The sequence below is a fragment of the Dreissena polymorpha genome, chromosome 4, assembly GCF_020536995.1.
Source record: "Dreissena polymorpha isolate Duluth1 chromosome 4, UMN_Dpol_1.0, whole genome shotgun sequence".
NCBI lineage: Eukaryota > Metazoa > Mollusca > Bivalvia > Myida > Dreissenidae > Dreissena > Dreissena polymorpha.
The window spans coordinates 26,783,159-26,805,834 of NC_068358.1; the positions used below are offsets into that span (position 1 = coordinate 26,783,159).

The following is a 22,676-nucleotide window of genomic DNA, read 5'->3' on the forward strand; positions in this document are numbered from 1 at the left end:
ATGACCATATCTAGAACAGATAGAGAACGGTATTGTTTGATAAAGGGATATTACCCTATATATTGTAAACTCATTCTCGATAAAGGCCGACCAGTAGACAATATAATACAAAGCTGAACGAGTTATAACTATGGAACGCCAATGCTGCCTTCTGATGGCACTGGTCTCTATGTTCTGTGCATTTACTAAGTTGTTTTGTGTACACTACATTTTGTCCTGTAGAAACATCATTTCGTTCTATGCATTTATCATTATGTTGTGTGCATTTGTCATTATGTTGTGTGCATTTGTCATTATGTTGTGTGCATTTGTCATTATATTGTGTGCATTTGTCATTATGTTGTGTGCAATTGTCATTATGTTGTGTGCATTTGTCATTATGTTGCATGCATTTGTCATTATATTGTGTGCAATTGTCATTATGCTGTGTGCAATTGTCATTATGTTGTGTGCAATTGTCATTATGTTGTGTGAATTTGTCATTATGTTGTGTGCATCTGTCATTATGTTGCGTGCATTTGTCATTATGATGTGTGCATTTGTCATTATGTTGTGTGCATTTGTCATTACGTTATGTGCATTTGTCATTATGTTGTGTGTACTTGTCATTATGTTGTGTGCATTTGTCATTATGTTGGGTGCATTTGTCATTATGTTGGGTGCATTTGTCATTATGTTGTGTGCATTTGTCATTATGTCGTGTGCATTTGTCATTATGTTGTGTGCATTTGTCATTATGTTGGGTGCATTTGTCATTATGTTGTGTGCATTTGTCATTATGTTGTGTGCATTTATCATTATGTTGTGTGTATTAGTCATTATGTTGTGTGCATTTGTCATTATGTTGTGTGTATTAGTCATTATGTTGTGTGCATTTGTCATTATGTTGTGTGTATAAGTCATTATGTTGTGTGCATTTGTCATTATGTCGTGTGCATTTGTCATTATGTTGGGTGCATTTGTCATTATGTTGTGTGCATTTGTCATTATGTTGGGTGCATTTGTCATTATGTTGTGTGCATTTGTCATTATGTTGTGTGCATTTATCATTATGTTGTGTGTATTAGTCATTATGTTGTGTGCATTTGTCATTATGTTAGGGGCATTTGTCATTATGGTGTGTGCATTTGTCATTATGCCGTGTGCATGTGTCATTATGTTGTGTGCATTTGTCATTTTGTTGTGTGCATTTACTAATTCGTTCTGTACTAACGACATTATGTTTTGTGCATACATCATTTCATTATGTGCCAACGTCGTTATCATGTTCGGATACGTTACATTGGGCAATGAAAGAGAGAGCACCGGTGTGCACTAAAAAAGATTACATTCCACTAGAAAACGGACGAAAAAAAAGTTGCAAAAACAGTCGAGTTTGACTTTTGACAAGTTTTTTCTTGGTTCGTACATGACATATCTTTTTTATTGCACAAATCGACTTAGAATGGCCTTTAAGAAAAGGTATGGTTATGGGCGTCTCTATGTGCAAAATGTTGCTTTTATTTTCGCTCAAATATGTCGCTTTAACATATGTACATATTTTACATATGTCGCGAAATGAGGCGTAATGCTGTATGAAGAATGTGGGGAAGTTAGTGTAATGTACATATCTGTCAGTTACTGCTCAAGAAATGAAACTAAAGTGATTTCCAACAAATTAATTCATAATAAACGTGCTCATTTCGGTCTCAGATTTTACAATTCATTCTAATGTTAAAGACCTTAGACCTTCTAGATCTACGTGATGTACAAGAAAAAATAGCGGATGTCAATAATTAATTGTTATAAGTTAAGGTTTTATTCTTCAAACTTTTAATAGTCCAAATAGATTAATACCTAAATGTTTGACAATTCATTTTAAGTTAGTTTTTTCTTTCAAATTTAGATAAGTCCGGGGTTAATTATAGTTAAAGCTACAGCTCCCGCTACAGCTATCTAAATATATTCATAGAAATATAAAATATATATCACTTATCAGTATAGATCTAGTAGTGCCTTATTAGTATTACACATTTTTCTCATCGTAATATATTTTACTATTTCTACTTTTTCTTGATGAATTGCTTTCACTTTAATTACCTCGATAATAGGCAAAGATTTTACTTCTTTTATTTCAATGTGTTATAATGAAATTCATCAGTAGGGGTTATCATATCAATTAAGATAATTGTTTCTATAATATTTGTATATTTTACAACGTTTTCTTTGCATTTATATTCTGATGAAAATATATTATTCACGGTAGTTTTTTTTATAAATTCTATTTACCCGCATGAAAAGTAGCCAACTTGGCTATAGAAAAGGCTTGATAGGGTATCTATCTCTATCTTTCGGTTAATGTGCTGGGCCCCTCTGGGACATTGTCGCACAATTGTGAACTATGTACACGTGTGAAGGGAAGAACAATGGTTAAAAGCCGGATAAAAACATTTTGCTCCAGAGTTATATGCACAGCTCCCCCATCCTAGTCTTAAAGACATCTATGGACGGGGAAATGACCACCTGTTTTGGGAGACCATTCCAGAGGCGTATTCCAGTTGGGAAAAAGGAATACTGGTAGGCATTGACTGTCGTGAATGGCACTATGAAGCGGTTTGCATGGCCTCTGGTGTGCACTCCTGCTGGTATGAGTACGCTTCTGGAATCGATGTCCACCAGGTTGTTTACGATCCTGTACATCATGACCACTTTTGCCGCTTGTCGTCTGTATTCAAGCGTTGGCCAACCGAGCTTGTCCATCATTGCAGTGACACTGCTGGTGTATCGGTAGTCGCCTGTGCAGAAGCGGGCATTTCTTCGTTGGACAGACTCCAATTTGTTGATGTTGGATCGGGTTTTGGGATCCCAAACAGATGCCGCATACTCAAGCTGGGGTCTTACAAGTGATGTGTATGCCTTTGCCTTGATGTCTGTAGGGCAGGTTGCAGGGTACATGATATATGTATTGGGATATATACAAGATAGAAAAAAACAAACTTCTTAACATCAAATTTAAATTTTCTTCGTAAAATTTATCTTGATCACCGAGAAAGAACTTGTCAAAAGTCAAAATCGACTGGTTGTGCAACTTTTTTTCGGCCGTTTTCTAATGGAATGTAACCTTTTTCAGTGCACACCGGTGTTCTCTCTTTTATTGCCCAGTGTAACGTATCCGAACATGATAACGACGTTGGCACGTAATGAAATGATGTATGCACAAAACATAATGTTGTAAGTACAGAACGAAATAGTAAATGCACACAACATAATGGCAAATGCACACAACACAATGACACATGCACACAACATAATGACAAATGCACCCAACATAATGACAAATGCACACAACATAATGACAAATGCACACAAAATAATGACAAATGCACACAACATAATGACAAATGCACACAACATAATGACAAATGCACCCAACATAATGACAAATGCACCCAACATAATGACAAATGCACCCAACATAATGACAAATGCACACAACATAATGACAAATGCACCCAACATAATGACAAATGCACACAACATAATGACAATTGCACACAACATAATGACAATTGCACACAACATAATGACAAATGCACACAACATAATGTAATGACAAATGCACACAACATAATGACAAATGCACACAACATAATGACAAATGCACGCAACATAATGACAAATGCACACAACATAATGACAAATGCACAGAACGAAATGATGTATGCACCTAACAAAATGTCTTTAGTACAAAACGGGTTGGTAAATGCACACAACATAATGACGAATGCACACAACATAATGACGAATGCACAGAACAAAATGTCGTTAGTACAAAACGATAATGCAAATGCACATAGCATAATAAACAATGTACAGAACAAAATGATGTTTCTACAGGACAAAATTTAGTTTACACAAAAAAACTTAGTAAATGCACCTAACATAAACCAGTGCCATCAGAAGGCAGCATTGGCGTTCCATATATAACTATTTAAAGAAGTGTATTGGATATACAGTGAAACATGAACTTACGTTATTTGTTATATAATAAACAATATTATACATGTATGTTATTAATATTAAAAAAAAAAACTGCTTCTCATTGATAGGATTTGAATTTTGTTTGCGAATGTTTTGATTGATAATAAATACATCTTATAAGTCTATAATTTAGTGTTTCGTTAGAAATTAAATTTATTTTGTCAGACAAAAGCGATTTTTTTCCCACTAAACTTATGTTCAGTCGTCCATACCAAGCGTGTGCCTATGATTTGGGTCGAGGGGGTCGAAATATTTAGTAATGACTAACCATTCAAAAACGCAACAAACTTTACATAACATGCAATAGCATGTTATAGACACACACTCATATCTACACACAACTTACATCAACCAACATGTGATCTTCACTAAAATTTCAATTATCAGGGCAAATATATATACATGCCGATGAATATATAGAGGATATTTGTTGGATTCGATGGAATATCGATTTTGTTTCACGAGTGATCATATAAAATAAAATTTTCACTAGTGGCGCAGGATTCCACCGTGGCGCAGCCACGAGTGAAAATATGTATTTTTTATGATCACGAGTGAATTAAAATCGATATTCCAACGAATCCAACACATTTTTTATTTTATTGCTTTTTTCACCGTTAATTATCATTGTAATAGAGTTAACTGGATAAAGTCGCTGGATTTATGACGTCAGTTTGTCGAAAAAAATGACGTCATTTCACAGCAAAACAGTGAAAAATATCGATATTTTTCACTGTTATTTGTCACTGTTTGAAACAGTGAAATACCGGTTTTATTTCACTGATATTTCTCTATAAACCACCGGAAAGCATAAAATAAATAAGTTTCATTGCTCTTACATTTACATTTTAAAATTCCATGTAACATAAAACGCCACCGTCTGAAAGAACTAGACCCAACAAATTATTCATATTGTAATTGGTCCGATATTAAAGTATATACCAGTCTGATATTGAGTTTAAAATCGGTTCTAGTCTAGATGTATTATTAGACTCGATGCTGACCCTTTATTTGAAATAACTCCGTCATTACATCTCATTTTGTCACTAATTAAAAATCGGCTTCTACTGCTAATATATTGCCAAGAGATTGGTCCGCGGGAATGTGTACATCAGCTACATAATGGGGTTTACATCGGATCTAGATTTGAGCTACACTATGACAAAACATATGCAATGATGCATACATTCCGCATGTGTCAGTTATTTCAAAATCAGCTACTGCTGCTAATACCAAAAGGCTTTTATAAATATCAACGAATATGGCAAATTTAACCCATTTATGCCTAGTGGACTCTCCCATCCTTCTAAATTGGATAAATTTATTTTCAAAATTAGGGATGTCTAGTATGTTTATATCTATATTTAGAATAATTCTTACAGAAATTCCTTGAAGCAAACAGCGCAGACCCTGATGAGACGCCGCATCATGCGGCGTCTCATCTGGGTCTACGCTGTTTGCCAAGGCCTTTTTTTCTAGACGCTAGGCATGAATGTGTTAAAACTGTAGTCCACTAGGCTCTTAAGGGGTCACGTTAAAGAGTTTCGTAAAACAAGGATTTTAGGGATCTTTCCGCGATGATCCTAGGAAACAGTAAGGCGACACAAACCACTTTTTTGGCGATCTTTTGTAGTTGCTTGTGTATGCGATACACCTCATTATTGACGGACGAGCCTTCTATATAAGCGCCATAGTCCGGCTGCGCAGAGTTCATTTTACGGACGGACGGTAAGACGGGCTTTCGTCGTCGTTTATGCCATAAGAAAGGTATACATGTCTGACGGTCACCCCGTGGCTTTGTTGGGTTAGGCTATGACGACGGGGTGGGCCGGAACGATTGGAAAAGCTTAATGGGTCATCCCGTAGCTCTGTGGGGTTAGGCTATGACGACGGGGTGGGCCCGAACGATTGGAAAAGCTTAATGAGTTTTGTGATTTTTAAAGGGACTTATTACGTAATATTTTCTTATGTTTGTCACAATTACAATACAGACACGTCATGCAGTAAACGGTATAGTACCAGAAAGGCCGTTTACCAAAAAGGCCTTACCAAAAAGGCCTTCCCAAAAAGGCCGCAAAAGTGAACCAAAAAGGCCTCATGGTATACCAGAAAGGCCATACAATATCTTGTACTATCATTGAACAGTTATGCTGATATTTTATTATCATATATATCAAATAGTCATATTAATTCTGGTTTTAACTTTTAGTCTACTTAAAAGTCGTTAATTTGATAATCAAAGTCGGCAAAAATTGTTGGACTTTATTTGGCGTTTTAAATATAGTGTTTTTATATCGTGTAAATGATACGTATTTCTTCACGAGTGTTAATTTCTTGTGTGTTGACATTAATTCTTTGAGTGTTGTGGTATGACCTCCTATCCTTGTGTATGATGCGGTCAAGAGGTGCGGCCCCGCCAGCATGCAGTTGAGTGCGACTGGTGCAACCGATGACAACACCGCACAGGTGGCACAGGTAACGTTTTCAAAATGTACTTTATGAAATTGATGTTTACCATAATTATATGATACCAAATAATATGTCAAAACGTCTATTTTTAAGAGAAAAATCATTTATATTTTACTTAGCTTCTGTCGTTGTGTTAGTATTTTATATATGTGCACAAAAATCGCATAGGTACATTGATTTTACTTAGGGATCGAGCGCAGTATTCAGCGTGATTTTAAAATATATAAAAAAACAACAATACAATGTACAAAAAATATATATACGCAATAATATAAGTGGATAAGTTACTGCTTTAAGTCAAATATTTAATATATTTAACATATATAATTTACATATTATATGAGGATCTGTTTGTAGCTTGTTTCGTACATTATTTTGATTAGGATAGTCCTCTTGTAATCAACATTTCTTACAATGTTTAAAACATAAAAACTTGAAAGAATTTGCATGTACAAAAAACCTCGCTAATCAGACCGGGTATCCAAGTGTCAAGGGTCATTCACAGTTTGTTGCATCTGTTTTGATAACGGATTAGTAGATTATGACACTTATTGACACCTATTGATGATTGCGCATTTTAAAATAGTTTCTTTAACGATATACAACTAGCTACATTAAATTCGGAAGACTTAAACCGAAAGAAATAATATGCTGTATTCTATGTGATATTATTAAAAAATAATGAATACAATAAGTCTCTTGTGGTGTTTATATCGGTTTTTTACTGTTTATATTAATACAGGCATAACCCAGACAGCATATCGGGAGACGATGCGTCTCGGGAAAAGTAACGTATGTGTGTCGTCCATGCATAGACGCAGAGGCCCTGGACAACGAAATGCCCGTCCTAGAGATAAGCGTAGTGATATTATTTTTGTAATCTGACGATTTATTTATTTATTTATTTAAGCTCAATTGCACCGAAAGCCTTAGCCGAGTCACTCTCGAGTCCTTTTCCTGTGATTTGTGAAACGGTGACCAGTGATTAAATACTAGTAATATAGTAATATCATCGTAACTTCAACAATAAAATTTGGTTATACATGTCATGTTCATATGGCACAATTTCTACATAGGCCACAGTTCCCCAGGTTGACGACGACGACGATGCCGGTGACGATCGCCCGATGCCACTGCTAGAAGTGAGTGTCCCTAGTGATGAGGTATGTCATTTTAATCTATACTTTTTAACTTACAGACACTTTCCGAGCGTATTCTATGTTTGGAAGTAAGAAAGGCTCTTGCATAAATCCAGTTATGGAGGAAAGTGTCTTCCCTGTTTAGCCTGTGCAAACTGCACTGGCTAATCTGAGACAACATTTTACGCACATGCATTAAACACCATATTCACAGAGCGAGGCTCATATTCTTATATTATCCAAGTTTATGATTGATTTTTGACTGTTTGAAAGTAAAATATTAAACTGTGATGATATGATTATTTATGTGTTTCAGTCATGTGATCGCGACCCTTATGCCGACCTGGTTGATCCATACGCAGATGACACTGTAGTCGAGAGGTAACCACTTCGTTCAGAAGAGGGAGCACATGCATGCTGCAGTGCCAGATCAGGAACTGAGACACCATGCGTACTCAAAGGTATGCTATCCTGTTTTAATGTGTTTATCAGATCAAGTGCGCTTAACGTTTTGATGTTATATATTAGTATTGTATAACCTGTGTTTACTCCTCAGGCCCGAGCAGCAGCGAAAACCGGCGTCTTCGTTCCGGCCCGCAAAATTGCCGAGAACGATCTTACGTAATAAAGACAAAAAAAAAACATTTTTAAGAATAATATGATGTTATGATGTTTTGTTTTGTCAGTGTGACTGTATATTGTCTGTTAATGTTTGCTTGAATATGTAAATTTTGTTATATAAATTGTGTGACTGTGCATGTTCATTGACTGTATAAATCGTAAATATATATTTAAACATAATCAACAAATTAAGAAAATAAAAAAATCATACCTGTTTTAGGTCTTATTCCATGTTAATTTATGTGTATTTCTTTAGAATCACAATTTGAAGCCTAAAAAAACAATAATTGCTTTAAGGCCTTTTTAGTTCAATTTTCGGCCTTTTTGGTTCGCTTTGAGGCCTTTTTGGTAAGGCCTTTTTGGTATTCGGCCTTTTTGGTATGCGGCCTTTTTGGTTTTCGGCCTTTTTGGACCTAAACCCAGTAAACTATCATTTGCTCACAATCAATCAATGGTTTCATATCCTTTCGGCCCCTTTTGAGGCTAAGCAACAGAGGGGGTAATCACGTGATAGTCAAGATGGCGATATCCTTGCCGAGACAGGGTTTTTTCGCCGTTTTATACCCTTTATTTATTGTACTAATTTGTTAAATGACGCTTACTTTCCAACCATATCAACAAGAAATATACTAGCGTTTATCTCGTATTAATATTGGCCCTATATCTCGACTTTACTCGCTACGAAATTTCTTAGCGGGATGACCTAATTTACATCTCTGGACGATGATCGCTCCGCCCACTAAATCACGTGGCTTAGCGGTTAGAAAACCTAGAAAAGCTAACGTCAAAGTGGTGCACGATTGCTCATTTTCGGCTCGGGTAGTACTTAAATGTACCCCGGGTTCTCCAAAGTATAATTAAATGTACCCTGGGTACGGAAAATATACTTACTTGCATCCTGCCAATTAAGACTGAACCCGATTGTATTTCCGCCCCAAACCCGATGTCGTTAAACACGCTTATGAATACAAAACACAATTTTCTTTGAACAAAACCTGCCTTAATATGCTTTTTGAGTAGGAGTTTTGATTATGTAGAGGCCAGTTGACATAAAGAATATTGACATAAATATGAACAACGACCAATTACGCGTCAGAATTCCCGGGTACGTTTCAGTAGATTTTCCGTATCCAGGGTTCATTAAAGTATACTTAAGAGTACCCGGGGTACATATACATTTGTAAGTAGTACCCGAGTCGACAATGACCAAGCGAGCAAAAGTGGCTTTTTTGTCTTTAGATAACACTGAGTTTACACTATATTCCGGATGATTTTTATGGATTTTTTTCACCCCCTGTTATGGCCAATAACACTGGTAGAACATTGTTTGCGTCATTTTTTTATGCAAATGCAAAATAAAATTAGTTTATAAAGAACATTAGCTATCTTTAACGGGTATTTCGGTACGTTCAACACGCTCCAAAACGCTTGCGCTTTCCGAAATATAACCTGTTACTACGTGTAATGTTGGTATTAGTATTATTAACAACTCTACACTGGTATTTACCCGTTTTATAATGAAAATATTAACGAAACATTTCTCCACATGTATTTAACACGAAATACCAGTAGCGCTTTAAATCCGCGTTTTCGGTTAAGTTTTTCACGCTTTCTTACGCCGATCGGGTACCGAAATTTCCCATGTTATTACGTATAAAAGTGGTATAAATAATATTGAACATTGCTTATGAGACATTAATCAATCACTGTAATTGAAAGTTAAAACAACAAAATTAGTTTTGTCATTTTCTGATATTAATTAGCGTTTTATGAATAGAAGGGGATTTCGGTCAGGCTACTTAATAAAGCTACTTGTATCAGACGCTAGCACAGGTACCGACTTTCCACAAGTTACCGCATGTATTGGTGATTTCAGTAATACAAAAACTTTTCTACAATTGCATTTATCAAAACGTTTTATTACAAGGACTGTATGTAAAACATGGATGCCCCCCATATGGGCTGTCTGTTGTAGTGGCAGCCATTGTGTGAATACGTTTTTTGTCACTGTGACCTTGACCTTTGACCTAGTGACCTGAAAATAAATAGGGGTCATCTGCCAGTCATGATCAATGTACCTTTTAAGTTTCATGATCATAAGCCTAATTATTTTTGAGTTATCATCAAAAAGCCATTTTACTGTTTCGAGTCACTGTGACCTTGACTTTGACCTAGTGACCTGAACATTAATAGGGGTAATCTGCCAGTTATGATCAATGTACCTATGAAGTTTCATGATCCTAGGCGTAAGCATTCTTGAGTTATCATCCCGAAACCATTTTACTATTTCGAGTCACTGTGACCTTGACCTTTTACCTAGTGACCTGAAAATCAATAGAGGTCATCTGCCAGTCATGATCAAAAAACCTATGAAGTTTCATGATCCTATGCCTAAGCGTTCTTGAGTTATCATCCGGAAACCATCTGGCGGACGGACCGACCGACCGACCGACATGTGCAAAACAATATACCCCCTCTTCTTTGAGGGGGGGGGGGGCATACACATAGTAACAGAAATCATTCTATACATAGATGGTGACGTCACTACGTTATTGTCACCTCTACACTAAGACGCATCACATTCTCCTGGTTTGGGGAATTATGCTTCCGCCAAATTAGTTCTGCGTAGGAATGAAAATGTTAATAATGAAAGAAAAATCGTTTTTTATTGTGTGTTTAAACGGAATGTTGTTTAAAGAAATGTTATTTAATTATGTTTAAATGTGATTTTGAATCTCTATTAAGAATGATAGCGATTATCAGCAGCACGATTACCTGACCAATTTTCGCTTTCACTTTTCACTCGTAAAAGAAGTGCTTCCCACAATTCCTTTCGCGTTAGTACACAGGTCAGTAAGACCGGTGTGTACACAATGAACAGAAATTGTTTTCACTTGTTTCGTACACAAAAAGGCAATTACCCAAAGCGAATACAAATATTCCTTATTACTTTACATATACACGTGATATAATTCATACTTTATATTTCTAATATGACATTCAGTTTCTGAAATAAACTAATGTGGTTTAGACTATTTTAGGCCATAGAAAATAAATTCCTATATTATCATCCCTGCCGGCCCCTCGAAAATCGTCCCGCCCGAACGTATTTTATTTGAAAAAAAATCCGTACAAAAAATCGAGCCGCAAAATACTGAGGACGAAACGGCTGAAAGTACGAAAACAGCGAAGTTCGAATCGGCAACTCAATGTCTCCGAGACGCTTATTGATTTTTAACGGCGCACGAGCGTCGTCTGAAATTTTAGTGATCGAGCGCAAACAACAACAAAATTTTTCTGGGGTGTAAAAACGGCGTTACAACTGTAAAAGATTGGTACGGGGTGTCAAAATGTGCAGAAACTTTAACCTTCGCGGACCTGTACAATGAGTTCATTTGTGGTTCGAAGCCCCATCATTGAAAGTTGACCACCCGAAAATCGCCTGTGCCTTCGTCAGCCGAAATAAATTAGAGTTGACACAGGTGTCACCCGATGTTACAGTTAGTCAAGCTGTCGTCTGCCCAGGAAATTGTATTCCGTACTTTTACAGTTTTGTATTTTCTTAGTCAAGTTTTGATACTGTATTTCTTTTATTCTATTTAATTTTACATACATACATACATATAGGCGTTATGCATATAAACCAACAAGTTCGTTAACATTTCATTACCTATATATAGGTCCGACACATACAATGAAAAACAAAAAATAATAAATAAAACCCACCCACCCGCCCCAATTTTCCCCAAAACACATCTTTCTGGATATCGACTGTCCTAGTAAAATAAACCCTATTTACACAGTTTGACCTTATTTTATGTCCGTGTTTTTTTCCAACAAAATTGACAAAACTCGTTCAAAACACTTGAGCACCGCATAACGGGTGCCACGCTCGGCTACGTGTGCAGTTTTGAACAAGGGTTGTTTGTAAAACATGCATGCCCCCCTATATGGGCTATAAGTTGTAGTAGCAGCCATTGTGTGAATACGTTTTTTGTCGCTGTGAACGGTGGTGGTGGTGGTGGCGGCGGCGGTGGCGGCGGCGGTGGCGGTGGTGGTGGTGGTGGAGGAGGAGGAGGAGGAGGAGGAGGAGGAGGAGGAGGAGGAGGAGTAGTAGTAGTAGTAGTAGAAGAAGAAGTAGTAGTAGAAGTAGAAGTAGTAGTAGTAGTAGCAGTAGCAGTAGCAGCAGCAGTAGCAGCATTACAATACCAATACTTAAGAATGATCAAATGGGAAAAGGTAACCTAGCACTGGCAGTAAATATGGGGCTCATTTACAGGTCAGATTTGGAATCTCTGCTGTAAAATGAGATTTTGAATGAATTAAAGGGAGGCAAATCTGTAATAAAAAGAACATGCATAAACCATAGTTGTTTCCCTTGTTTGAACCATGCTAAATCCTTATAATGCCTATTTCCAGTTTTTGTGACCTTCACCTGTGACCTTGACCTTTGACCTAGTGACCTCAAAATCAATAGGGGTCATCTGCAAGTCATGATCAATGTACCTACGAAGTTTCATGATCCTAGCCCCAAGCGTTCTTGAGTTATCATCCGGAAACCACCTGGTGGACGGACCGACATACCGACCGACCGACATGAGCAAAGCGATATACCCCCTCTTCTTCGAAGGGGGGCATAATAAATGAAAGCTTGTCAGATTATTTTTTTTAGAGGTCACAGTGACCTTGACCTTTGACCTAGTGACCCCAAAATGGGTGTGGCGTGTAGAACTCATCAAACCTAGTGACCCCAAAATGGGTGTGGCGTGTAGAACTCATCAAGGTGCATCTACATATGAAGTTTAAAAGCAAAGTTGGAAGCACTTTGATTTAAGAGCTAATGGTAAGGTTTTTGCACGACGCGGACGGCGGACGTCAGTTGGTGGACAACACGACGAGCTGGCTATGACAATACCTTGGGTTTTCTCCGAAAACGCCGAGCTAAAAAAGAGAACTAGGCATTCGGCTTGTCTGGAAAATGGCGGATAGGTCGTAAGCAACCGACATGCCCGATTTATTGATTGCAGATTGGTCGATCGATATTGAGATATGAATCCGTCGGCCAGATGTAAATTACGCTCGATTGGTCATTGTCGGCTTCCGTACTTCTTAAATGTACCCTGGTACTCTCAAGTTTTTTTTTAAATATACCCCGGATACGGAAAACACCTAAAACGTACCCGTTCAATTTAGACTGTACCCAGAGTTTTATAACCGCCCCAAATCCGACGAAGTACAATGCGATATGGAATACGAAACAAAATTTTCCTTGAACAAAACCTGCCTCAACAAACTTCTGAGTTTGAGTTTCTATCATACAGATGCCATTTTTATTTGTGAGCAGAGGCAATTTTGCAAGTCAGTCTGCGTTAAGTACCCTAGGAACCGTAACCACTGCCTGTATGGATAACTGCAGTAAAATTAAGCAGACGACGAATGCTAGGAGCGTCTGCTCTAACCACCGCATCTGCCTGTTTACAGTTCCCACTGGTACACTACAAAGTATGTATTCAAAAGTATTTAACAGCTTGTAAGACAACGTTGGCCAGTCTAGTGTTTATCATTGAAATCTGTACATATTGGGTGCTTTCAGGGAAAACGGGGCTTAATGCATGTCAAATAAGATTAGCCTGTGCACACTGATTAGCCTGTACAATGCGTACTGTAATAGACGTCATGATGGCGAGTTGTTAATTATGTTTTGGGTCGTTGAAAAGATAAACGTAAACTTTTGACGGTTCACTAAAAGTTCTATTTTTCCGTCTTTAAAAGTCTGGATCACCAGGCACACTAAACAAGTTTAACAACATTTGTAAATATAAAGTACATCTAAGGCTCACCCTTTGACAGTTAATTTCAAGTTGTTTTAATTTGGATATACTTGGAGTTTAAATTTACGATTTATTTAGATTATATTTTATTTATCTTATTTTTTACTTTTTGATGTTGTTGATTCTGAGTTGGAAATTTGAATGACACCGCCTTCTGAGGCTCGCCTTTATATAGACAGTATCAGCCAATCAAGTTGCACATAACAAAATCTGGACCAATGAAAACAATTGTTACAAAGTAACATTGGCGTTCTAAAATAAACATTTCAGAGAAAATTTAGCTTTTGATGGGAAACTATAATTAATTACAATTTATAATGTGGCGTTTACTTGATATTTAGAAAGAACAATATTTAAGGAATAAAATGGCACCACATATGGTTTAAATAGACCAAAATATGATATCAAACGCCGGTTTACAAAATGGACAGTGACAGCTTCCAAACAAGATGGCGGATGCGAATTACACTTGACAAGTAAGTTGAGTTCAATAAAATGAGAAAAACTGCATTAAATGCATTCACAAAAACAACCCCATTTACCCATCAGGCTTAAACAAAAACATATTATATTAATAAAGGGTGGCCTGTTCCAACTTATATAACTAATATAAGCAAAATCTTGAATAACAGCATGTAAATAAATACGTTTGTCCCAGTAATAAAATCACATTTCAATATTGGTTATGATATAACTGTTATATAAATAATTGAATTATGCCTCATTGAACTTGAGCAAATACTAAGTTACGTAAGAATAAATAACATCATTCATTTGACCACAGTAACATACAATAAGAATAAATATCATGACATTATTCATTGGAATAATGTTATTCAACTGTTAAATAAATACAATGTAATATGTTAATTAGAGAACTATATTTGTGACAAGTTACACTTGCTACATTCACCCCCCTGTACCTTAAAGAAACTTGTTTACTTATATCTATGGAAATGAAACATTTTAAAATTTGATTCATGTCTTGTTATTGGTTGAACTTGAATAGTTTATTATGCATGTTAAAATAATATTCCCATCCCCTCTATCACAGTCAGGAATTCGTCTGTAGATGTGTCCCGATGCCCAAACGTCTGTTCCAGCATTTGAAGGATGAGAATGTTGGTGGAACGCCCTTTTACCATATCTGAAAGAAGGACGTAGTTGGCTATCCTCATCCTTCTTTCGGAGGTGGACCTTGGTTGGGGAATGCTGCCAGGTAATATAAGGAAATTGTACTTGTCCATGATTTGATCAGGATCTGTAACTGGAATCCCTTCTACTGAGTCCAACATGTTGGCCACATGTTGGGCAACCGCCAACCTTTTTGACGGGCTCATCAGCCGCCAGTCTTTTGGGGGCCAGTCCATAGTGAAAGAGGGGCCCTTGAATTGGACGGTTGGCAACCGGTCCCAGTTCCGCCTTGCCGAAGGAACAAGTGGCATGCAACCCCATGTCAGGAGGTGAAGAGCCCTCTGCTGTAGGGTCATTTCCTCCTGCATGTGTTTGTTCTGTTCCTCCAGCAGAGGCGTCTCTAGGAGAAATGTCTCCACGGGTGGCCTTGTCGTGGCTGAGTTGAATGGGAGGGCCGGTCCCTCGATTGGCGTAGCAGTGTATACTGTGGTCTCTTCCATTTTTGGGAATGGTACAGGGAGTCTTCCTCCTGTGGGGAGCATGGCCGGCTTGGTAGGGCTATAAGCTTCAACCCCAGGAGTTGGACTCCCTGATTCTTGTATGGTTGGGGTGTCTGCTGTTTTCCCCTCTGCTAACTTCCAGCCCGCCTCCCAGTCTTCCATTTTCTTAAGTTTTGGGGCCTGTGAAGTCTCCCGCCACACATTTACTGCTTCTCTTGCCTCCTTCGCCGCCTGGATTGTGAATACGAGAGGTTTTACAACCTTGCTGTAGTCCTTGGGATATAGAGCTAGATAAAATGCTCCGGCCTCCGTGAAGATGTCCTGATTTAAGCCATCAGCAATGGCCTCGTGCCAGCGCCCAACATGTCGCTTCAAATCATATGGGCGACTCATAATGGTTGGCACATCCTCTACACACCATGGGCAAATTATGTCTAAACGTTGGTGTTCCGTCCCAGCATGGCTTTTAAGCTCTTTTCTTGAATGTAGAGCCGCAGGGCATAACCAGCAAAGTTGCTGTAGCATCTGTAATGTTGTAAATATTATACATATAAATGTTAGTCTTGTTTTTTTCCATTAAAAGACTAGTTTTCTTTTAAATATTGGTCATTGCAATCCGTTTCATTATATTATAATGTTTAAATGCTAAAATGTTTGTATATTTAGCATAAGGTCAATTCAAAAAGTCATTGTACATTGCATAGTTATAATAGTTTTGCCTGGTGATCACTGTTCATAATATAATAATTTCGATTTTTCAGGAAATCCTTCATCTGATGGAATTATACACTTCCTCAAGTAATATTTTCTCCTTGAACCACGATGGCCGTCTTAACTACAAGTAAGGAACTAAAAAGTCTCATAGTCATTATGGGTAGCTAATCCAATACAGACTAGAGCAAAGAGTCGGTTGGCCAACCTAATAAAATAAAATAATTCCATCCTAATATGCCATTGGTACCTACTTCATACTTCTCCCCATTACTTATGTGTACATTCACTTCCTCTTAATTCCACAACTGATTTCCTTTCCTTCCACAAGTGATTTCCTCTTATTATCATTTAAATTTTAAAATTTCATAAATAACATTAGAATAACTGTTCAATGAACATGAATTATAACCCTATGTCAACACACACAAAAGCTATGTTCACAGTTTACATTTCACATAACACTGTTAATATTTAAGTTGTCATTTTCATTAAACCCCAGCTTTATTCGTATTTTGTGTTTATGTTGGTTTGTATTGTGCTGTATTGTGCTGTTTTGTACTGTTTGGGCAATCGGTCACTTGCCTTAAATAAAGGACCAACTAATTGTTTTTAATGAAAATTCAATACTGCTCCAGCAGCTGGAGTTTCACTTCTTATATTGAATACATTTACTGTACTATAATGTTAAACGTAAACTTGTAGTACTAATGTTATCAATATAAATTCAATATACAACCAAATGTCTTCCGTTACGTAAGACTGTCCATTTAATGTTACTTATTTATATTCCTACTGTGGAAAACCATTTTGGCAAGTGCGAGCCTTTATATTTCATTAAATGGTCGATGTGATAAACTCTTGACTTTTTCAGTTTTCCCTTCTTAACATAATATGTAAGATCGTCAATACGTTTAATTACAAGAAATGGCCCCTTCCATTTTGGTGTAAGCTTAGTGTTCACTCTTGTACGTTTCGAGGGATCATACAACCATACTGCCTGCCCTGCTTCTAACTTTCTTGTTTCCGACTTTAAATCCTAATGCTTTTTCCGATAAATTGCGGCCCTTTTTAAGTTAATTCTTGAAATATTGTGTGCTGACTGTATTTTATTTTAAAGGTGTTGCACATATTCATGTGTGTCTTCTTGGGAAGTTGATTCTTCTTCCGGTGTGCCGATGACAACAGCCATGGGCAACAGGACCTCTTTTCCAAAAACCATTTTGTTTGGTGTGAGCCCAGTGCTGGCGTGAGGTGAAGACCTGTAAGCCATTAAGACTTGTTGTAAATATAAATTCCATTCAGTTTGGTTTTCCCTGCAGAAACTAGACAGCATGCATTTTAAAGTTCTGTTAAATCGCTCGACCACAGCGTTTGCTTGTGGTCGGCGTATTGAAGTTCTTAATTTAGTGATTCCTAAAAGAGAACATATCTCTCCAAAAAGCTTTGATTCAAAGCAGGTTCCACAATCAGACAAGACAGAAAGAGGTACTCCAAACCGCACAATGAAGTTGTCCACCAATGCCATGGCCACTGTTTTGGCAGACTGGTCTTTAATTGGCACAGCCTCTACCCATTTTGTGAACCAATCACTTATTACTAGGATATACTTAAAACCAGCTTTGGTTTCAGGAAGTGGTCCAGTAACATCCACGCAGACCTTCTCCATTGCGTTGTATACTGGATTTTGCCCTAGTGGAGCCCTGACCTTGGGTGCTGGTTTCCGAGCAGCACAAACATCACATTGGTGGATGTACTTTTGAAGGTCATCTTTCAACGCTGGCCAATAACAACACTGCAGAATACGAAAGAGGCATTTTTCTAAACCAAGGTGGCCCGCTGAAGGTATGTCATGATAATTGTGCATGGTTCGTTCTTGCAAACTATCTGGCACGATTACTTGTAATGTTACAGTATCTTCTTCATCATAAAATTTACGGTAAAAAAACCCAGAAACAATTTTAAGTCTTTCCCACTGGCGCCAAAGCGTTTTTCCTTTGCTGGAGAGTGCAGTGATATCCGCCCAGTCTGGCTTTATGCCTGACTCAACACTACTAAGGATGGGCATGATATCAGGGTCTAATAGTTGCTTTTGACGGAGCATATCTGGTTCCCAATCTGTAGCAGTTGTCTGGTCATTATCAGCTTTGCTACTGGATGCTTGTTCGGTGCTTTTCTTGCTGGCAACCATGCATGTTGGGTCTGAGCTGTTACATGAATGGAGCTCAGACTGTGCTTCTTGCCGAGCACAAACTTTGCATGGCACACGAGACAAAGCATCGCATTTGGTATGGAGGCGTCCTGGTCGGTGTTGAACTTCGAGTTCGAAACACTCGATTGCCTCGAGCCACCGAGCAACCTGTCCAGTTGGGTTCTTTAGACTCTTCATCCAGCTGACTGCTGCATTGTCTGTTCTTAACAAGACTTTGTGCCCCAGGATGTACGGTCTCCAGTGTTTTACTGCAGTTACTACGGCCAATAGTTCTTTCCGCATTGTGCAATATTTTACTTCATGGGTGTTCATGGTCTTACTCATGTAGGCAATAACTTTTTCATTACCCTCATGGATTTGCGATAAAACACCTCCCACACATGTTTGGGATGCATCTGTGTCCAAGATATAAGATTGACCAGTTATAGGATAAGCCAGAACAGGAGCTGAGGTTAGTTTATCTTTTAAAGTTTCGAATGCACATTGACACAAGTTGGTCCATTCAAATTTACGATTCTTTTCACAAAGCTTAAAGAGCGGTTTACAAATCTCGCTGAATCCTTCAACACACCGTTTATAATAAGCTCCCAACCCTACAAAACTGCGGACTTGTTTGACTGTCCTAGGAACCGGCCACTCTTTAACAGCTTTTACTTTTTCTGGGTCTGTTCTTACTCCCTCTGCTGTGACCACATGGCCCAGGAACGGAACTGAGGTTTGTAAGAATGCACATTTTGATGGCTTTAATTTTAATTTGGCTGCTCTTAATCGTTGGAACACATGTTCAAGCCTTGTAATATTTTCTGTTACTGTTTTACTTGGTACAGTAATGTCATCCATATACGCCACACACTCAATCCATTGGAGACCTCTTAAAACTTCTCCGATTAAACGGCAAAACGTGCTGGGTCCCACAGACATCCCAAAGGGCATCCGCACAAACTGAAACAAGCCAAGACTGGAAGCAAAGGCACTAATTTCTCTGTCTTCTTTGGCTATGGCAATCTGCCAGTAGCCTTGGGCCATGTCCATTGTGCTAAATAGACAGTTACCAGCCAATGCATCCAGGCACTCGTCCATCCTGGGTAATGGGTAGGAGTCTCGTTTTAGTACTTCGTTGACTTTTCTGTAATCTACACAGATCCTCGGTTTTCCATTCTTTTTATTTACTATGACCAGATTACTGCACCATGGACTTATAGATGGCTCTATGATCCCGTCAGATAACATTTGTTGGATTTCGGCCCTTTCAGATGGCCGGTATTCGTCGTAACTTGTTGTCGAATAGGTTGGGTGCCTTCTTTAAGAACAATTTTATGCTCTAACAGGTCTGTGAGACCCAAATCTGAAGAGTCCTTCGCAAAAACATCCTGATATTGTATTAATAATAATTTTAATTGTTCACTTTCATTTTCGTTTAAATTGTTAGAACTTCTTTGAAGTAAATCATTAAGAAAGTCTGGCAATACGTTATTTTGTTTGTCTACTGTGTCCTTAGTTATGCTGCGACATTGTTCAAAGTTTTCTGAATTGTCTTCAGTCACTGACATGCAAGTACCTAAAACTGTTTTAGGATATAATGTTACACTTTCATCACTGTAATTGACGATATTTAATTTGACATCGTTCATTGTTTCAGTCTGGATTACACCCGAGACGAGCTGCACAGGCTGATTTTGGGCGACTGGTTCAACTAAGGCTACTGGTGACAAGTGTTCCTGACTAGGGATTTTTACAGACACCCACATGCTGCTATGTGCCGGTATGTCTACTTTTGTGGTTACCAGGACTCTACACACCATTGATGATTTTCTTCCCACCCAGCAGTGAATTTGATCATGCCTAGTTTGAATTATATATCTTTCATAATCTACTTGTTTAACATATTTTAACATAAAGTCTTGACCCAGAATACCATCTGGTGTTATGTCACAAACTATAACGTTTTGTTGATATTCCCCCTCCCCAAGTTTAAAATTTACCGTTGCCACCCCATGAATTAAAATGTTAGATCCTTTAACGTCTTTTATTGAAAAGTCTGCTTTTGTTAATTTGGGTCGTATATTGTCGTTAATATCATTAAATTTGCTAAATGAAAGTAAGGTACAGGATGACCCACTGTCAACTAAAAGATCTAATTTTATCTTTCCTATTTGACAAGAGGTATAAAATCCATTGTCGTAATTGCTTGTACTTTCTGTTGTAGTTGAGTTGCTTGATGGCTGCTGCTGGGCCTTTTTTGGTGCCATCAACGAAGACCCTACTGGGTTGACGGCCTGCCGTTTTCCGGTAAACCTACGACAGTCGGCTGTGTGTACGGTGCCTGGTGAGGTGCTGGATACCCCATCCTCTGTGGTGCCTGATAACCCATTGAACGCTGGCTGTTGTAGGCTGGTCGCTGACGCGTGGGGCAGTCTCGAATCATATGTTGTGGCGACTGACAGTTATAGCACAGTCTGGGACCAGACCTTGCATTACTGTATGGAGGCTTGTTGTTTGTGTATTGACCCATCATCAGCTTCCGCACACATTCTTGTAGGTCTTGTACCGCCTTCTCGAGTGGCTGACTCGACTTGTCGACTTTCGCTTGCTGTTCCGGCACATTTTCCACCATATAAATGGATGCTTTACGTCTAGCACCGCCGTCCTCGATGCTCTCGTACATCTCCACTAGAGCAACCGCCTGCGTAACAGACTGGCAACCCTCGCTGATACACTTGAACTTAAGTTCTGGGCTGATCGATTTGTACAACTGGTTTAGCGCAAGCATCTCATGCGCCTGATGATCGAGGCCTGGGTATGCACGCTGAGTCATGCATTTAAGGTCATCAGCCAGGTTAGCTACAGATTCTTCAGGAGATCTCTTACGGGACTCCAAGCGAGACATCCACATTGGTTGTTGACGTGCTCGACCAAACCTTTGGCCCAGCTTATGTGTAAGCCCCAGGTATGAGCCACGCTCTTCCTTGCTGATCGTCACATAGAAGAATTGCGCTTGACCGCGTAGGCTGGCAGCAAGGGTTAAAACTTTCTCTCGGGGACCCCAGTTACCCAGCTCAGCACACAACTCAAAATGATTGAGGTAAACCTCCCAATCACCATCGCCGTTGTACACTTCCGGCTTCATGGACACTGTTGAGCGTTGACGAGCAGGTCGGCGACGAAACAGACGAGGAACGTCTTCACCAGACAAGATTGACCTCTCATCGTCGGATGACGATTTCGGTAGCTCACGAATGTCGTCTCCTTGTCCACGATTCATTATGAAGACCTCTTCATCATCTGATTCGGCCATGATATTGTTAAATTACGATTTGCTAATTAAATTCTATACACAAAATGACTATCTTTAATAAAGAATTATATTGTGTTGTGTTCACCTTTGTTTAAAATAATGCCTAATATTCTATCAAATTATTCATTGTTCTACTTCATTTACTTCTAAATCCGCTGAATTAAAAATAAAGTTGTAATTATGGGTTAAAGTTTCAATAGCAAAATTTTTATTCTTAAGAACAAGGTAAGCTTAACCCTTACTAATAATTATTATGTTTCTTTAATTGTAATGGTACTCAATTATATCAATTTTATTACATGTAAATACGGTAACGTTAAATTATCACGTTTGCACTTTTTATTCTATTTGCGTCGATTGTCCCTTTAACCGCTCCTCAAACTGGTTTCCCACGTAAAGCTATTTTTAGAACGCTTCATGCATAAATAGCTTTCAATGACGTCTGCAGGCGTAGGTAAACTGTCCCGTTGATTTACAACGTTATTTCTGGACAGAGATCCCCAGTTCTGACACCACTTGTAATAGACGTCATTATGGCGAGTTGTTAATTATGTTTTGGGTCGTTGAAAAGATAAACGAAAACTTTTGACGGTTCACTAAAAGTTCTATTTTTCCGTCTTTAAAAGTCTGGATCACCAGGCACACTAAACAAGTTTAACAACATTTGTAAATATAAAGTACATCTAAGGCTCACCCTTTGACAGTTAATTTCAAGTTGGATATACTTGGAGTTTAAATTTACGA

General features: G+C 38.2%; 1 long non-coding RNA gene across 1 annotated transcript; it reads left to right on the top strand.

The window, feature by feature from the left end:
- Positions 1-5,700: 5,700 nt before the first annotated feature.
- LOC127876063 (uncharacterized) lies at positions 5,701-8,378 on the top strand. Its single transcript, XR_008047630.1, has 4 exons — positions 5,701-6,495; positions 7,232-7,652; positions 7,945-8,089; positions 8,185-8,378. It is a non-coding gene; the product is annotated as an uncharacterized LOC127876063 (long non-coding RNA).
- The last annotated feature ends 14,298 nt before the right edge of the window (positions 8,379-22,676 follow it).